The sequence below is a fragment of the Odocoileus virginianus genome, chromosome 10 (assembly GCF_023699985.2).
Source record: "Odocoileus virginianus isolate 20LAN1187 ecotype Illinois chromosome 10, Ovbor_1.2, whole genome shotgun sequence".
Taxonomy (NCBI): domain Eukaryota; kingdom Metazoa; phylum Chordata; class Mammalia; order Artiodactyla; family Cervidae; genus Odocoileus; species Odocoileus virginianus.
The window spans coordinates 69,781,800-69,800,238 of record NC_069683.1 but is presented as its reverse complement, the minus strand read 5'-3'; the positions used below and the strand labels follow the sequence as shown (position 1 = coordinate 69,800,238).

The 18,439-nt window shown below is 40.1% G+C and overlaps 1 pseudogene; it reads right to left on the bottom strand.

Moving 5' to 3' along the window:
- Window positions 1–3,515: 3,515 nt before the first annotated feature.
- On the bottom strand, window positions 3,516–14,267 carry LOC110141471 (RNA-binding protein EWS-like; annotated as a pseudogene).
- Window positions 14,268–18,439: the final 4,172 nt, after the last annotated feature.

The window sequence follows — 18,439 nt, the reverse complement described above, 5'->3', positions numbered from 1 at the left end:
ATGAAGATGTGTACTTTTAACAAACTAATCTCTAATGTATGTGAGAAAAATTATTCTGCATTCTAGGTGCTGAAAAGTGCTTTAGGATCCTTGTATAATTTGACTTGACATTTTCTTTCTGTAAGTTTTATTTATTAAAATTTTAAGTCTCTCTTTAGGAGGTTTTGTTTGTTTGATTTTTAATAATTTATAACTGAAATCCTGATGTCTTCCAGATGGAGTGCTGTGGCTATGGGAAATGAAACAATGCTAAAAATCATGTCAGGAATGACCAGGCAGGTGAAAATAGGACTCCCACCTTGACGTCTCACTGTTTCCTCCAGGAAGAGGCATCCCCAGAGAACTCTCAAGGAGGATGGACCAACTGTCTGTTGAATATGGAGCTATCTACCTCAGGGGGTCCTGAGAAAGTACTCACTCTAAGGGAAAACCATCCACTGGCGCTTTCAGAGCTTTGGCCCAGGTTTGGTCCCTGGTCAGCGAGCTAAGATTCTGCAAGCCACGTGGCTCAGCTTAAAAAAAAAAGGAATGGTCCAGATTCACAAGGTGGCTCTCCAGACTCACCTAGTCACAGGGTGAGGGACTATGACAATAGTGGATAAAATCTCAAAGAATCAACTCACTAAAATCTCTTGTCAGACATCAACAATTCAGTGAAGCAATACTTTGTGGCTTGAAAGTGAAAGTCACTTAGAGGTGTCTGACTCTTTGTGACCCCATGGACTATAGCCTTCCAGGCTCCTCTGTCCATGGAATTCTCTAGGCAAGAATACTGGAGTGGGCAGCTGTTCCCTTCTCCAGCGGATCTTCCCAACCCAGGGATTGAACTCAGACCTCTCACACTGCAGGCATATTCTTAACCAGCTGAACTAGCGGGGAAGCCACGTTGTGGGTTATGTAATGACAACTGGGTGAAAGGCACTTGTTCTTCCTGAAGGTAGACTGTTGGAACCCAGAGAAGTGATGGAATGGATGTGGTAGCCCAGGCAGCAAGCTGAGGCAGTCTATGCTTGGAGAAGAGAAGCTGTAGAAGGCATCTTGCTTCCATTGTTCCCCTTTGGTTGTGATAGGAGAGGGCAGAAACAGTAGTCATCCCTCTGGGAGCTGGAGTGCAGAAGAAAACCACCAATGAGTCCAGGGAAGTGGACGTGGTGAGTTAAAGGACTCCTTCCTGAGCTCAAGTAAGCCAGTCCTTTGCTTCTCATCTCCTCTAAGAGGAAGGTGAAAAGGTGGAGTTGGGGGTTAGGAAGTGGGGACAAAGTCAAGCAAAGTTTACTTCAGATCTGGGCAGTGCATCCAAGTAACTTTTTGAGTTACACCCTGTTTGAGATCCCTTTCAACTGGGGAGTCATCTGAGGTGATCCTGGGCTTTCCTGGTGGCTCAGTAGTAAAGAATCCACCTGCAATGCAGGAGAATCAGGAGTCATGGATTCAATCCATGAGTCAAGAAGACCCCCTGGAGGAGGAAATGGCAACCCACTCCAATATTCTTGCCAGGGAAAATTCCATGGTCAGAGGAGCCAGGAGGGCTACAGCCCACGGAGTTTGAAAAGAGTTGGGACGTGACTGAGCAATTTAACACTGAGGTGGTCCTGGCACTTTCATCAACTTCATCACCTTAAAGAGTTCTTTTCAGGTACAGGTCTACCATGGAGACCTAGCTGCTTAATTCTGATTATTTTCCAGGTAATGCGTATTCAATGTAAAGTCAAGTTTACTCAGTGAAATAAAACAACACAGGATAATCAAGAGGCTTTAGTGAGCCCATCTCAGATTCATTTTCTTCATCTGTAAAAATAAGGTGCTTCTTAACATGGAGTGTGCAATAGAATCATCTGAGGAACTTAAAACTAAAACAACTATCTGAGCCTCATAAACACATACTGAGTTAGATAAAATGCATATGCATATTAAAAGAGCTCCATAGGTGTGTCCACCCACTGGTTAAAGACCACCAAACCTGATATTTTTGCAGGTTCCCATCTAACTTCAAAATGTTATTTGTCTTCACATATTTGTATATATTGCTTGTGAGAGATTAAACAAGCACAATATATATTAAAAGCCTTATGAATCTGCCTGCCTTCTAACTTAACAAATCCCTTTACAGAAATTTATCCCTCAGAAATTAGGTCATGTATACAAACATATATATTCAAAAATAATCATTCTTGATTATAAAAGCAAACTGTTGAAACAAAGGAGCAATTAACAGCAAGATTTAATTATGAGATAAATTATGGTATATCCCTAAAACAAATTAATGTATAGTCACTGGAAATTAAATTTTAAGAGAATAATTAGTGATGTGGAAAATGCTCATGATATGAAATGAGGAAAAGCAGATTTTAAAGTACATGTGAGTATAATCATATGTGATTATTAACATGTGTGAGAAATATGCTGAGGGAAAGAAGCTAGACACAATGGAGTACATACTGTGATTCCATTTATACAAAACTCTGGAAACAGCACGTCTGGTTGATAGTGACATAAAGCATTGTCTGCCTGCAGCAGGGAGCAGGGATGGAGGTGGACGGCAGTGGGGGACTCAAAGCGCCTGGCTGAAGTGATGGGGATGCTTTCATCTTGGTCGTGATGGTTACACAAGTGAGTGCACTTGAACACTGGAAACTGGTACATTTTATTGTATGAAAATACTACTTTACTCAAAACTACCGAGTGAAACTTTGCATAATATTTTCTATAAAAGGGTTTTTCTAAGTAGCTAAAATGTTAACTTCTAAAACAAGTAAACTTCTGAAACAAAACCATGAAAACATTCTCATTCTTTACTAAGGTACCTGCCTGTGCCTTAAAAACAAATTAGAAGTATGTAAGCATATAGATATGGTAGTTATTATATTTGGGTGCTGGAATCAGAGGGAAATTTTTTTCTTTATACTCCTCCAAAATTTCTATAATGTACAGTTTTATATTAAGCAAAGGATCATTTTAAAATTGATGTTTAGAAGATGTTAAGCTGAACGCCCAAAACAGAGAAGGAATGGGTGAGCTAACAGTTTAGAAAAACCTAGTTATTCTTGTCTTAGTAAAATGTGACCTTAAAAAACAAACAGCGATAACAACAGTGCGGTGTAAAGTGACCCAGTGGGAACGTGCACTTGAGCAGCGAGGGCAACAAACATAAACAGCCAGCAGCCTGCGTGGCCTCCGCTTCCTTCCCTGAGCCGGGCAGTGCCTGGGCCGGCGGCGGCAGGAACTCGGCCTATTTTTATTCAGGAACTGAGCCCCTGCGGCCTTCCGGAGCGGAGCTGGTGCCCCGCCGCCGGCCGCCCGCCCGCTCCCCGGCGTCCCCAGCCCTCCGCCCGCTGGCCTGCACGCCCCCTCATCACCGGCCCGTGCAGCGCCGCAGGTCGTAAAAAGGCGAAGTGCAAGCCGAGGATGAAGGAAATGACACAGGCCGCTGCCCGCGAACAAATACGCAGAGGGGAAAAAACACGGCTGGGAACCTGAACGAGGGTGCAGGAGAGGAAGTAAACAAGCAAACAGGCTCAAGGCTGAGATCGCCCCAAACGCACGCCCGCACTGAAGCCGTTTCTAGGGGAAAATGCTAGGCCGGCGGAAACGGAGAACTTCCCTGCTAGCCGCGACTTGACAAATGCCTTGTGAGCCCATTGACTGTGATGTCCTGGTTGGCTTTCTGGGTCTGTTAGCTCCAGACGAACCAGGTGGCTTAGATCCAGACAGATCTCGGCCGCTAACAGGGTCAACTTGGAATCCAAACCTAGACCTCCCTGCTGCGTTCTTGGGGGCGGGGCACCATTCTCAAGAGAATAAATACAATGAAAGGTGCCCTGGAGCGGTGCAGTGATCACTGGCCAGCCCTCATCTGTAAAATGGGATTCATCGTTCTTACTTCAGATTCAGTGGTATAGCTTAATGACATGATTATATACTTCAGTTTCTCTGGGGCTCTGGTCTAAATGAGATTATAATAATAGTTATATTGCCTCTTTTTCAGCTTCTGTGTTAGGGCTGCTTACATTTAAATTCTTAGAGATTTTTCTGCAGACTTAAATCATTTAGAGTTGTATTTACTGATCTGTCTTTTCCTAGAATGTAGATATGATTCCATCAGACAAGACTAGAAATACATTCAGATCAGAGACAACCCTTCTGTGTTGTAATTACTGTCCCCTTCAGTTCTGATGGAGAAGGAAATGGCAACCCACTCCAGTATTCTTGCCTGGAAAATTCCAAGGACAGAGGAGCCTGGCAGGTTCCATGGGGTCACAAAGGGTCAGACATGACTGAGTGACTAACACTTTCTTCCGTTTTGATACTTGGTTACCAGATCAAAAGATTTGTGTCAGACTTCATCTTCCCTTAGAATGAGTTCTTGACTAAGAATCCTCAGTCCTTCTGTAAGTGGGCTTCCACTGAGCATTAACCTTGGTCGTAGATGCAAAGTCACAGTGCCTGCCTATGTCAGGCTCTGTGGGAAAGAAACCTGTGCATCTCATCGTCCACCTGGAAACGTGGCTCACGTGAATGAAGACCAGGGAAAATGCCCTTCTCTGAGAATTGTTCAAAGTCTCTTCTCAGATGTCTGAACTTACGAGGATCCAGAGAGATTGTGAGGATTGAGGGGACAAAAGGAAAGGTCACATTTTGGTTTTCTTTTTCAGTACCGGTTAATAGTCACGTAGAGGCTCTAGGATTTATTCTTAGCATATTTCAACTATTCACCCCAGCATTAACCTCCTATTTATTAAACACTGATATTATGAGACAATTAGTTTAGCTTATTATTAAATCATAGCTAATAGACTAGTATTCATTGGAAGGACTGATACTGAAGCTCCAATACTTGGCCACCTGATGTGAAGAGCCGGCTCACTGGAAAAGAATCTGATGCTGGGAAAGACTGAAGGCAAAAGGAGAAGGGTGGTGGCAGAGGATGAGATGGTTAGATAGCATCACTGGCTCAACAGACATGAATTTGAGCAAACTCTGGGAGATAGTGAGGGGAAGGGAAGCCTGGCGTGTTGCAGTCCATGGGGTCACAAAGAGTCAGACACAATTTAGTTACCGAACAACAACAGCAAATAATCCACCAGAAAGGAGGCATGCATTTCAACCTCTCGGAGGGAACAATCAGTGGAAATCTAACATTTTCTTCATCTGCAAATAACTTCAAGATTAATACCATATTTCACATAATCACCTGGAGTTCAAACTTCTGAGATATTCTGTTGCATCCAATCCCTGTGAAGAATGTGCCAGAGAAGTCCCTCCACCCCAGGGCCCAGAGCCCGCAGAGAGCAGAACAGGATGACTCACAGTTGTCCCTGGGCCCACCTCAGAGCTGGCCCAAAGAGAGCGCTCAGTAAATGTCATCACGTGACCTTCAGCGCTTCTTTCAGTGAGTGTGTGGGGCAGGCAGAGGAATAGCACACAGCAAAGGCCCCCACTTCCTTGGAGAAGCCTGGTACAAAGGGAAGTTTGTAATACCTTCAAAAGAGCAAGGAGTTGTAAGACCTTTAAAAGTTAGGAGATGCAGAAATCTGAACTATTTCTGACTGTTACTTGAGGTAAAATAAATAACAATTGTCAAGCAATGACAAAGAAGGAGAAAATGCCATAAATGGGGGGAAAAAATCAATTTCAGTGTCAAGGAGCAGAGGGGTTCAAAGAAATGAAACAAATTACTACTGCAATTTTTTAAAAAAAGTTAGAATTTACAAACGTAAATGAAAAGATTGACTCCGTACAAGTTTACCAAAAGTTGTGGAATCCTAGTGATTGGGATGTCAGTAAGTAACAAGCTGAGGCTGTTTTGTTTTGTTCTTTTAATGTAACATGATATTCAATTATTACAGAATCAAAGATCCCAGAATAAACACTTCCATATGGAATGTGTAGTTGGAATATATAAATATGTAATGGGAAATAATTATCCATTTGTTAAAGACTCTCATCCTATTGGTAGTTGAACATCTAAGTGAGATGAGAAAAAGCTGGTCACTATAAGAAAACAAAGATACGGATTTAGAATAGCAAACCTAAGAGTAAGACTGATAGAGAGTTCCTATTGTTTTAACTCAGGAAAGCAAGGGCTGAGAGATGATTTAATATGTGTCTCCAGTCTATAAAGGGTCATTATCTGGTGGTTTATGACCATCTGTTCTTTACCTCCCCTAAGGATGGAAAAGAGGAAATGAGCTTAAACTACAGGAAAATAAATTTAGGCTAGACCAAAGGGACTTCCAGACTAAGGTCTGTGCAACATTGCAAGCCTGAGTGGTTGTGGCATTTCCTCCCCTAACCTCATCTGGGAACAGACAGGAGGCATTTACCCATCTGGGATGAATTCTACATTGCCCAGAGGGGATAAATCCGTGAATATTTTCAGACTGTAAATATTATTGATGTCACTTTGATGTAACTTATTCTCTTCTGCCTTAAAGCTTTGGTCTGCATAGAAGTCCTTCTTACACCTTAAGTAAAGGGTTTATCTGTTGACTTCACTGACCCATGAACTTTCCATTGACTCAGCACTAACATGTGGACTTGTCCGTTCACATCCTTCTGTTCTGTTACCCAAACTCTTCCTACAATAAAACCTTAAGCGTCCCCTTGCTTGGCACCTGCCCATATCTGCAGGCCTCATAAAGCCCCAGAGTCTCGGCAGGCTGTACCAGGCTGGCATTCCCTCCTGCCTTAACTGTGCAAAGCCTGACCTGGCTCCTCCCCACCGATTTCTGTTCACATGCACCTACTTCTCTCCAGGATGCTGTTACCTTCCTTGTCTGGGTGGACAACTAGGAAAATTTCAATTCCCTACTCAAATGTTTCAGCCTTTCAAAAGGTCTTCTGTCTTTCCTACCGAAACCTACATTCTCCTCCCCCAGATTACAGTCCTTTCAGCACTTAGAGGCCCAGGGAGAATTTAGCATGTATTATGGTGAGCTTTAGTCCGCATTTCCATCAAGCTATAGTAGTAGACATAAGAGCAAAAATAAAGATAATTTTGATCCCCTATTGCCCTACTGGCCAATAAATGTTTATTAAATAGCAAGAAGAAAGAATAAGTGAATGATAGTTAAACAACTGTGAGGCTGTTCTCTAACATTAAGAGTAAAAATTATTACCACTGGTGAAAACTAAAACTGTAGTAGAGCAATAGAAAAAACTTGAGGATTGCTTTCATTTTATTTCTAATTGTTTTATTCCCAAGTCAAGCATTGATTTACATTTGATACTCTGCTTGGGTTAGTGCTGTTAACAAATAAGTATTTGCTGATGATATAAGCTAGTACTTGCATTTGTAATGTTTTCCTGGCCTTTGCTGATATTACTGATATCTGAGCTTTAGCCAACTTTTATATATATATATATCTCGCTTCGGCAGCACTATATATATATAATGAGCTTCTGTGGTAGCTCAGACAGTAAGAGCATCTGCTTGCAATTCAGGAGACCTGGGTTCAATCCCTGGGTCCGGAAGATCCCCTGGAGAAAAAAATGGCAACCTACTCCAGTATTCCAGCCTGGAAAATTCCATGGATGGAGGAGCCTCGTAGGCTACAGTCTATGGGGTCGCAAAGAGTCAGCCACGATTGAGTGACTTCACCTTCACTTTCAAGCATAGAAATCTTTCACGGAAACTAAAATATGTTTTTGTTAAGCAGCACTTTGTGAAGCAATGTTTGAAAGCTGGGTAAGGGAAAAGTAATTTCATAAGATAAAGTTAACAATAAAAATATTCAATTTTACTTTCATTTAAATTCATTTTATTAATACTTCAGTTAAATAAATACATGGGCTTCCCTGGTGGCTCAGATGGTAAAGCATCTACCTGCAATGCAAGAGACCTGTGTTCGACCCCTGGGTTGGGAAGATCCCCTGGAGAAGGAAATGGCAACCCACTCCAGTATTCTTGCCTGGAGAATTCCATGGTCATAGGAGCCTGATAGGTTATAGTCCATGGGGCTGCTAAGAGTTGGACACGACTAAGTGACTTCACTAAATAAATACATACTCTCCACTTCACTGAATTCTCAGACCTGGATATTTGGAAAGTTTGATGATAAAATAAAGATTCTGTTCTCAGAAAGCTTACAATCTAGGACAGGAAAGACACCTGCACAAATGACAGTAATATGAGGGAAGGTGCAATCAGAGAAAAACTCACATGGAGTGACAGGGACCAAACAGTGGGCAGAAGAGGCCTTCTGAGAACGTGGCATTTGAAACGGGTGTCTAAGACTGAAATGGATTTCAACAGGAGTTGGGTTTGATAGGTTAATCCACAAAGAGCAGGAGCCAGCAGGGTAATTAGGGTGTCTTCGGAAAAGTCAAGACAGCGAGGCTGGGACACACATAACTCAGTCTGAAGGAAAGATAAGCCAACATACTGATGATGAAGATGAGGATTTGGGGGCTTAACTCAATAGTTGATGGAGAGATGCTGAAGGTATTGATTAGGAGAGTGATCAACACATGTGGATGTCCTGAAATAGGAGGAAAGAAGTAGAGGAGACTGATGACCACAGTCTATTTGAGAAACAATAAGACCTGGATGATAACAGGAAACATTGGAATGACAAAGGGAAAACCAACCCAAGATATTTTGTAGAGAAAGAATAAAATCTACAGAATTAGCCCACTACTGGATGAAATGTGAGAAAGAACTCACAGAGAGAGTCCAAAAAGGGTCTGAGAGTCCCATCTGGGTCCCAGGGAGAACAATGCCGCAAATTAACACAATATGGAAACTGCAGGGGAAGAGATATTAACTGAGTTTACGTACAAGGGTCAAATGCTAATAGAACATGCAGATGAAACTACTCAGCACACACTGCTAAAGCTGGGCCTCTCCTAGGCAGCTTAGGGTAGAAACCTGAGAGTTCTCTTCATAGAAACGATGCCTGCAGGTATGGATTTTCCTCTTTGGAGGTCTCTACACTTTGCAGGAGGCACAATTTGCTTCATTTCTCTTTTACTGACGTTCAGGAACTAGATCATCAGCATTTTCAGCTCTAAGACATGTGCTAAAAGCAAACACAAAATACATTTATGAAGCCTTTAAAATATATGAAGTTCTCTATAAATGTACAATGTAAATTGATAATTATAGCTCTGTTCTGGATCATGGGCAAATAGGAAACAGAAGACTAGAATGGTAATTAAAAAGAGATTAAATTATTCACAATGATGTGCGTGTGTGTGTGTGAGAGAGAGAGAGAGAGAGAAACAGAGAGAGAATGAGGGAATGTGAATGTATTTTTCAGTACTTGGTGTGAAAATGCATCAATTTTTCCTTATTCTGAGGGTTGGAAAAAGTTCATGTTTTGAGAAGGGTTACTTTTATATGCTATAGTCTTTGTAATCTGACACCTACAAGACAGTGTTTAGATGTATGCAATAAAATTGCACTTTTTGAGAAGCCATTTCTTTGCTTCCTTCTGATAGTTCTTCAGCTTGACATAAGGCTTAATACCCAGGTGAGAAACGATAAAATACATTTTACAAGCGTAAGGCACTCAAGAAAAAAGACTTTTCTTCCTATTATTTGTTCTCTGTTCTGTGTGGTTTTATTTTTTCCAATTCTGAAAGTCTCAAGGTTAACTTTCTTTCATAAACCAAAGTGGAATCACGGCTACCCTGAGTGTAGTCAGGTCTCTGACCGTGCTGTTTTTCACTACAGTGACATAAAACATGTATATCATTTATTTTCTTTTACTACTAGTAAGATGTTACTTTTCTCACATGTAAAAATCAACTTCCTCTTCATTCATTAATTTAATCTCCATATTAATGATTATAACTAGAAAATACTTCTTTTCTACATAAAACATATGAAAAATCTCTTGTCTATGAACCTGTCTGACAAGCTCATTAAAAGATACTTACATTGTAGTGGGGATGCCCAGCTGGCCTTCTTAATAAGCTCTTCTATTTCTGAGTATGTACCTTTAATAAGTTAAACAGGTACTTCATGAATAAATGAAATTAACTTAATAATTCCTGGTGTGAACAGGGTTGCTTGGCCTTTTAAGGATTTCTGGCATTGCTGTGAAAGCCACAAAGACTGTGAACTTTCCCATATGTATTTGAAGATGAAAACAATGGCAATGATGATTGGCCTGGAAAAATCATTTTAAAATGTGTTTAATAAGGATCCATCAATGACATTGAATGACCCAGAATGAGTTTTCAGTTCTCACATGATTTAAAAACACTGTTCTAGCACCATCATCTGGACAACCTCAGTCGTTCCAAAAACACAACATTAGTAAAACACCCCTATACTCATTTTCTTTAAAAACACAGACTATACTCTGGTTTTAGTAAATTTTTTTTAGGTTTAAGTATCATATCATTATTATTTATCATTCTTTCAAAATATCTGACAATTTTCTCAGAGTATGATACCAAAAACGAAACATCAATAAAAATGAAGTCAAGAATTCCTAAATAAAATGAGCAATTGTTTCACAATTTCCCCTCAATTTTTAGCAAAGTTATCATAATGTTGTAGTGCAAAATTTTATCTCACAAAGGCTGATGTGACCTTTGAGGCTTATAGTAATAAATAGTTGTGGAGGAACTGCAATAGAGAAGCATCTTAAAGTAAACTGAATCTGTTTTGGATATAGATTCATTTGTATTTTTTTTAGTTTCCACATATAAGTGATAAAATACAGTATCTGTCTTTGTCTGATTTATTTCACGAAGTAAAGTAATCTCTAGATCCATGCATGCTGCTGCAAATGACAGAATTGTGTGTGTGTGTATGGTGGTAGATTAGTTGCCAGGTCACGTTCAATTCTTGTGACCCCTTGGTTCCTCTGTCCATGGGATTCTCCAGGCAAGAATACTGGAGTGAGTTGCCATTTTTCTTCTCTTGAGTCTCCTGTATTGGCAGACAGGTTCTTTGCCATTAGTGCCACCTGGGAAGCCCATAAGTGATACCATGTCATACATGGAATGACATACATTTTTTTACACTGCCTATCTTATTTCACCTAGCATAATGCCCTCATTTCATCACTGTTGTCACAAAAAGCAGGATTTCCTTCCTTTTCTTAAGACTGCATAGTAAGCCTATGTGTGTGTGTCTCTGTAATATACACATATCTATATCTATGCATGTGCATGCCCAATAAGTTGCTTTAGTCATGTCCAACTCTGTGTGACCCTTTGGACTGTAGCCTGCCAGGCTCCTCTGTCCATGGAATTTTCCAGGCAAGGAAACAGGAGTGGGTTGCCATGCCCTCCTCCAGGGTATCTCCCTTAACCAAGGATCGAACTTGAGTTTCCTGTATTGTAGGCAGATTCTTTACCTTCTAAGCTACCAGGGAGGCCGTGTGTGTGTGTGCGTGTGTGTGTGTGTGTGTGTGTGTGTGTGTGTATTCTATATCCATTCATTTGTCAATAGGCAATTGGTTAGCAACCATGTCTTGGTTACATAGAAAACAAATTATGGTCATCAAAGATGAAATGGAAGGGAGGAGAGACAAACTATCAGTGTGGTATTAACAGATATGAACTACTATGTGTTATATAAAATAGATAAGAAACAAGGATATACTATATAGCACAGAGCATTATACCCATTATCTCACAATAAGTTATAATGGAGCATAATCTGCAGAAACACTATGCTATATACCTGAAACTGACATGATATTGTAAACCAACTATATGTCATTGGAAAAAAAATAATAAAATAAATGGTAGGTCGGATATGGCAGAGGATTGTGGAGCAGGGAACACTTTACCTAATAGCAGAAGGCATGCCAACATATCCACATGTTAGCATGAAGATCAATACTCTTAAAATTAAGCTTTTCATTTTGAAATCATTGAAGACTCACATGTAGTTGTAAGAAACAGTACAAAGAGATCTCAGGAATCCTTTACCTGGTTTCCACAGTGGTGACATCTTGCACAGCTATAGAACAGTAACACAACCAGGAGGATGTGGACATCGATACTGTCAAGATATGATACACTTACACCACTACACGGATTTCTCATGTAAGCTTTTGACACTGGCTTTTTAGAAAAGATCAACTTTTTAATGTATTTAATCTTGATGTACATTTTAAAAGGAATCTATTCAGTTTTTCCATAAACCAATCATGGCATCAAATACAATTGTATTTGTATACTTATATTAACATTCTGCATAATTTTTTACTAGTTTATACAGGGACAAAACACACATAGAATGAAGCTTCTGGATTATGTTAAACAGCACTATACCTCACTTTCATCAGAGTATGGACACCAGAAGAGGAAGAAGATATGGGAGGACGGAGGGGAAGGGCAGGCATGGGCAGCAGTTACGTTACTGATCTAAACAAAATTTTCTAAACCAGATTATGCCGTCAATCAAAATGGTCCAACCAATGTAGATTTCTCAAAATCCCCAGTGGGGAGAGTGATCCTATAATTGTATACATATATATTACTCTGTAAAAACCTTTTGGGCTTATGTGAAACAGATTGCCTGTCCAGGTTCGATGCATGAGACAGGGTGCTCAGGGCTGGTGCACTGGGGGATGGGGACACATGTACACCCATGGCTGATTCATGTCAATGTATGGCAAAAACTACTAAAATATTGTAAAGTAATTAGCCTCCAATTAAAATAAATTAATTTTTAGAATTAAAAAAATAAAGCTTTTGAGCTTTTCTATATGCCACGTGCACTCAGGCCATAGTTTAAGGGTGATGGGACCAAGATCTTCATCAACGCTCAACAGTTCCAAGTATAAACAGAACTTGAGGACAGACATTGTGGAAAACAGCTGCATTCCTTATCTGCAGTAAATAGTCCATGAATTTCAAGACAACCATTCAGAAGCAATTAGTTAAAAACCTGGGATTGTTAGAAAGGTTCTGTGTGTTACATCCCAAGTCTATTACCCTCAGAGGCTTTCAACCTCTGGAAGCTATGAAGGGAACAGAAAGCTCTAGTTTCAAAACCATTCTTATTCTCTTCAACCCAACCAAGTATATTGGCAAGGAAGAAAGCAGCCTGACACTATAGACATGCCACAGAGATGACATTTCCAAGTTTTGGAGGACAGCTTGGGCTTATCATTATCCATGGAAATGAAGAAATAAATGTCTTACCTTTTTCTGTCCTTCTTTCCATTGAAAATCCTATGGATGAAACTAAATTAAGGAAAAGGTTTGCACTTATCCCTGTTCCCTGGGGTTCTCCTTCCTGCTCACCTCTGCCCATGCCTCTACAACTAAATCCCCCTCTTCTCCTGCCTGGGTTATCGGGGTCACTCACGCTCTGGTTCTCTTCTAATCCAGAAAATCCTCCAGGCTCTTGCCCATCATCACCCTTGCTCCTGGGGTGGTCCCGTGGGCATGAACTCTGCGTCCCAGCTGCCGCTCAGTCGGCTGTATTGACTTGGAGCCTGACGACGGGATCCCATCTGGGACTGCCCCGGAGCTGCTTTATCAACCGTAGTAGCCACTCTGCTGTTTGTCGCTGCTCGTTTGCCCCCAGGTGTTCTGCTGGATCTGCTCTGATCCTAACTAGTCAGCTGTGCAGAGGACTAGCTGGTGGGAGGATAGGATGGTGGGGATCGGACGGGCTTCACGGAATAGCTACCTGGGGGAGGCTGGGCTGCTTGTAAGCCTTCGTGCTAGATTTGAGGTTGCCTTGTCTCAGGAGGTTTGCAACCATCCTACAGTCCTGCAGGCCAGCTGTCGCCCCAAGGCTGGGTGAGCAGACTGAGTGCCACATGCAGACAGCTGTGTAAGAGGCCCGGGGGGTCGTAACTGTAGCCGTGGTGGCATCACAAGCCCCGGGGCCGTGCCCCTGGACAGGCTGACAACGCGCCTGCGCGCCCAGGGAGAGTCTGTCCATGAGAAGTCGTGTAGGCGGTCTACACATAGGGCGCAGTGGTCTGATCCTGAATAAGGGTGACATCAGGGGGCTGTTCAAAGGGCCCATTGCTTCGTTGCCCATATGCCCGGGTGGTCTGGGCACATCCTTGAGTGGGGTAGCTGGTGGAAGCACTGTGGCCTGCTGGGCTTGGTTGTGCTCCTGTTATGCGTGGTCACTATCTCCCCTTCCTTCTCTTCTCAGCCTTCCTCTTCCTCTCTCACTTCCTCCTGGTGCTGCAGGCACAGACCTGAAACCCGCAGTCCTGGGCACTACACTGCGCCGGCCAGCAGGGGTGGAGGAAGCAGGGGTGGACCACAGCGTTCTCTGATGTGCTCTGGAGATCCGTCCAGGTTGTGAGTGTGCTGTTGGTGAATAGCATTCCACCACTTGTCCAACGAATTTCCCATTTAAGGACAAATGGGTTGTTTCCAGTTGGGAACTACTATTAGTAAAACTGCTATAAAAATTTTTTCACTGGTTCTTTTGTGTGAACACATCTCTATTTCTCTAGGATAAATGCCTGGGAGTTAAAATACTGGGTCATATGGAAGTTGCATGTTTAGTTTTTAAAGAAATTCCAAACTATTTTCCAGAGTACCTGTGCTAGTTATATTTACACCATCAAAGTGTGAGTGATCCAGGGTCTCTGCATCTTCCCCAGCATTTAGTGTTGCCTACTAGGCATTTATTTAAGCCATCCTAATATCCTAGTGTATATTAATATCAGGGCTTCCCAGGTGGCTCAGTGGTAAAGAGTCTGCCTGCCAAGCAGGAAATATGGGTTGGATCCCGGGGTTGGGAAGAGCTCCTGGAGAAGGAAATGGCAGCTTACAATATTTTATCTGTACCTGTCTTCTCATATTAGCAACAGGGTCTTTCACAGGTTCATTGCTTTTATAAAGTCAATTTTTAGTTTTTCTTTTATGGATTATGGTTTTTATGACAAGTTTTAAAACTATTTGACTAGTCCTAGCTTTCAAAGATCTCCTGTTTTCTTCCAAAAGTTTTGTAGCTTTATATTTTGGATTTAAGTCTGTGATCCATTCTGAGTTAATTTTTTATATATATTTAGGTCGAATTTTTTTTATATTTTTTTCTAATGGAAGTCCAATTGGTCAAATACCAGTTTGTTGAAAGAAAGTGTCTTTCTTCCAGTTAATTGCTTTTGCATCTTTGTCAAAAATCACCTGGAGTGGGTCTATTTCTGGGTTCTCTGTTCTGTTCCTTTGATCTATGTGTCTATCTTTCTGCCAATATTATACAGTTTTGATTACTGTAGCTATATAATAATTCTTAAAATTGGGTAAATCCTATTTTTCTCTTATCAAAATTGTTTTAATTATTCTAGTTCCTTTGGGTTACCATGCTAGTTTTAAAATACTCTTGTGTGTATTTACAAAAATTAGTTCATTGCTAGGATTTTGATGAGAGATGTGTTCAATTTGTATGCCATTTGGAGACAGTTGACAGCTTTACTATATTAAGTCTTCCAATCCTTTGACACTGTATTTCTTTACATTTATTTAGATCTTTTATTTTTTTCATAAGTGCTTTGTAGTTTTGAGTGTAAGTCCTGTGCATACTTTATTACATATACATCAAAGTATTTAATTTTTTTTTCTTATAAAAGTATTTTTTAATAAACTGATGTATTTCAATGTTGTTAACATGATAGCCCAATGCTATATCAAGGTAGCAAAAGTGAAGATTCCTGGTATTTTTTCATATAAACACTATGAATGACAGTACATTTGCATTCAAATTCACAAGAAATAAATCTTCAGGTTCATGAAGATTCTCCAACTGCTGTTAACACCTTTCAAGTATTTAATTTTTGAGCAATTGAAAATGTTATGTATTTTTTGTATTGGTTTCAATGTATTTATTGCTAATATATATAAATACATTGGATTTTTGTGTGTTGATCTTCCATATTGTGACTTTACTGAACCCACTTATTTCTTGGAGTTTTTGCTAGATTTCCTGAGTTTTTTTATTGAGGCAATGGCATCATCCACCATTTCTTCCTTTCTGGTTAGTATGTCTTTTATTTGATTTTCTTACTTTAATCCCTGGCTAGAACATTCAGTATTATGTGAAATAAGAGTGATGAGAGTTATATCCTTATTTTATTTTTTATATTAGGAGGGAAAACATTCAGTTTTGCAACATTAAGTATAATGTTGAATTATAGGAGTGTAGTATTTTTGTATTTGTTCTTGATAAATTTGAGGAAATTTTTTTCTTTTTCTACTTTTCTAAGAATTTTCATTATGAATGAGTATTAAATATCATTCAGTGTTTTTCATGCATTGACTGATGTGGTCATATTCTTTAGCCTGTTAATGTGCTGGATTCCATTGGTTGATTTTCAAATACTGAATCAGCCTTGCATCTGTGAAATATGCACATTTAGCATTTAGCATATTTAGTTAAATATACACATTTAGCAATGGTTTATATGTACTTTTTAATATATCACTAAAAATCTGTTTCTAATATTTTGTTAAGGATTTCAATATTAATTTACATCCTAGATACTGGTCTATGGTTTTCTTTAATTTTTCTTGCATTTTTCTTGCATTTTGTGGGGGAAGAGAGAAATGCCTTTATCTGGTTTTGGTTTCAGAGTAATAATAGTGTCATAAAATGAACTGGCAAGTATATCCTCCTCTCTGTTTTCTGGAAAAGACTGTGTAAAACTGGTGTTAGTTATTTTTTAAAGGGTTGAGAGAATTCTCCAGTGAAACTATCTGTGTCTCAAAATTTCTTTTATGGAAGTTTTAAAGTTATAAATCCAATTACCATTATGGCTGTTGGTCAATTTAAATTATCTGTTTCATATTAGGTGAATTGTATTAGTTTGTGTTTTTGAGGAATCAGTTCACTGCCTCTAAACTGTCAAATGTGTACATGTAGAGCTTTTCATTGTATTTCCTTACTATCCTTTTGATATATGCATGATCTGCAATAATATTCCCTATTTCGTTCCTCAGTTCAGTTCAGTTCAGGAGCTCAGTCGTGTCTGACTCTCTGTGACCCCATGAAGCACAGTACGCCAGGCCTCCTTGTCCATCACCAACTCCCGGAGTCTACTCAAACCCATGTCCATCGAGTCGGTGATGCCATCCAGCCATCTCATCCTCTGTCGTCCCCTTCTCCCTCTGCCCCCAATCCCTCCCAGCATCAGGGTCTTTTCCAATGAGTCAACTCTTCACATGAGGTGGCCAAAGTATTGGAGTTTCAGCTTCAGCATCAGTCCTTCCATTGAATAGTCAGGACTGATCTCCTTTAGGATGGACTGGTTGGATCTCCTTGAAGTCCAAGGGACTCTCAAGAGTCTTCTCCAACACCACAGTTCAAAAGCATCAATTCTTCAGCACTCAGCTTTCGTTATAGTCCAACTCTCACATCCATACATGACCACTGGAAAAACCATAGCCTTGACTAGATGGACTTTTGTTGACAAAGTAATGTCTCTGCTTTTTAATATGCTGTCTAGGTTGGTCATAACTTTCCTTCCAAGGAGTAAGTGTCTTTTAATTTCATGGCTGCAATCACCATCTGCAGTATTTCATTCCTGGTTCTGCTAAATTTCATCTTTTTTCCCCCACTTTGTTCATCTTGTTGGAGGTTCATTGATTTTTTTCAAAGAACCAACTCTGTTTCTTTTCTTTATTAATTTTTTTTTCTTTTCTTTATTGATTTCTACTCTTATCTTTATTATTTTATTCCTTCTGCTTATTTGGGGTTTATTTAGCACTTTTTTCTAGGTCTTGAATTGGAGTTATAAATTTTAGACTTTTCACATTTTCTCCTCCAAAATTTCCAAAATTGAGCAAAATTTCCCCTTCAGGAGTGCTTTAGCTTTGACCTGCAAATTGTAATGTCTCATATTTTCATGTTCATTCCATTCCATGAATTTAAAAATTTTTCCTCTTCAGATTTTTTTCTTTGACCTATGTATTATTTAGTAGCATGTTTTTTAATTTCCAGGTGTTTGGAAATTTTTCTTTTATCTTTCTTGTATTGATTTACAGTTTCATCCCATTGTGGCCAGAGAATACACTGTATGATTTCAATTATTCTATGTGTTGAAGTTTGTTTCCTGGCACAGTATATGGTTGATCTGGGTTTATATTCTATGAGCCCTTGAAAAGAACATGAATTTTGCTATTGCAAGATGGAGATGGTTGGATGGCATCACTGACTCGATGGACATGAGTTTGAGTAAGCTCTAGGAGTTGGTGATGGACAGGGAAGACTGGCGTGCTGCAGTCCTTGGGGTTGCAAAGAGTCAGACATGACTGAGCGACTGAACTGAACTGAGTATCCTCCCTGTATCATTATATTTGAATTTTTTATAGACAGCACATTGCTAGGTCATGTTTTTAGCCCCCCTACCGATGTCTTTTTTCATTATCTTTTTCCTCCTGTTGTTTCCTCCTTTCATCTGTTCTGCCTCAGATACACAGGCCTTTGCTGCTTTTCCTCTGACTGAATAGGCATGTTTCCCTCAGGGCTTTGGCTTTCGCTGGTGCCTCTGCCAGG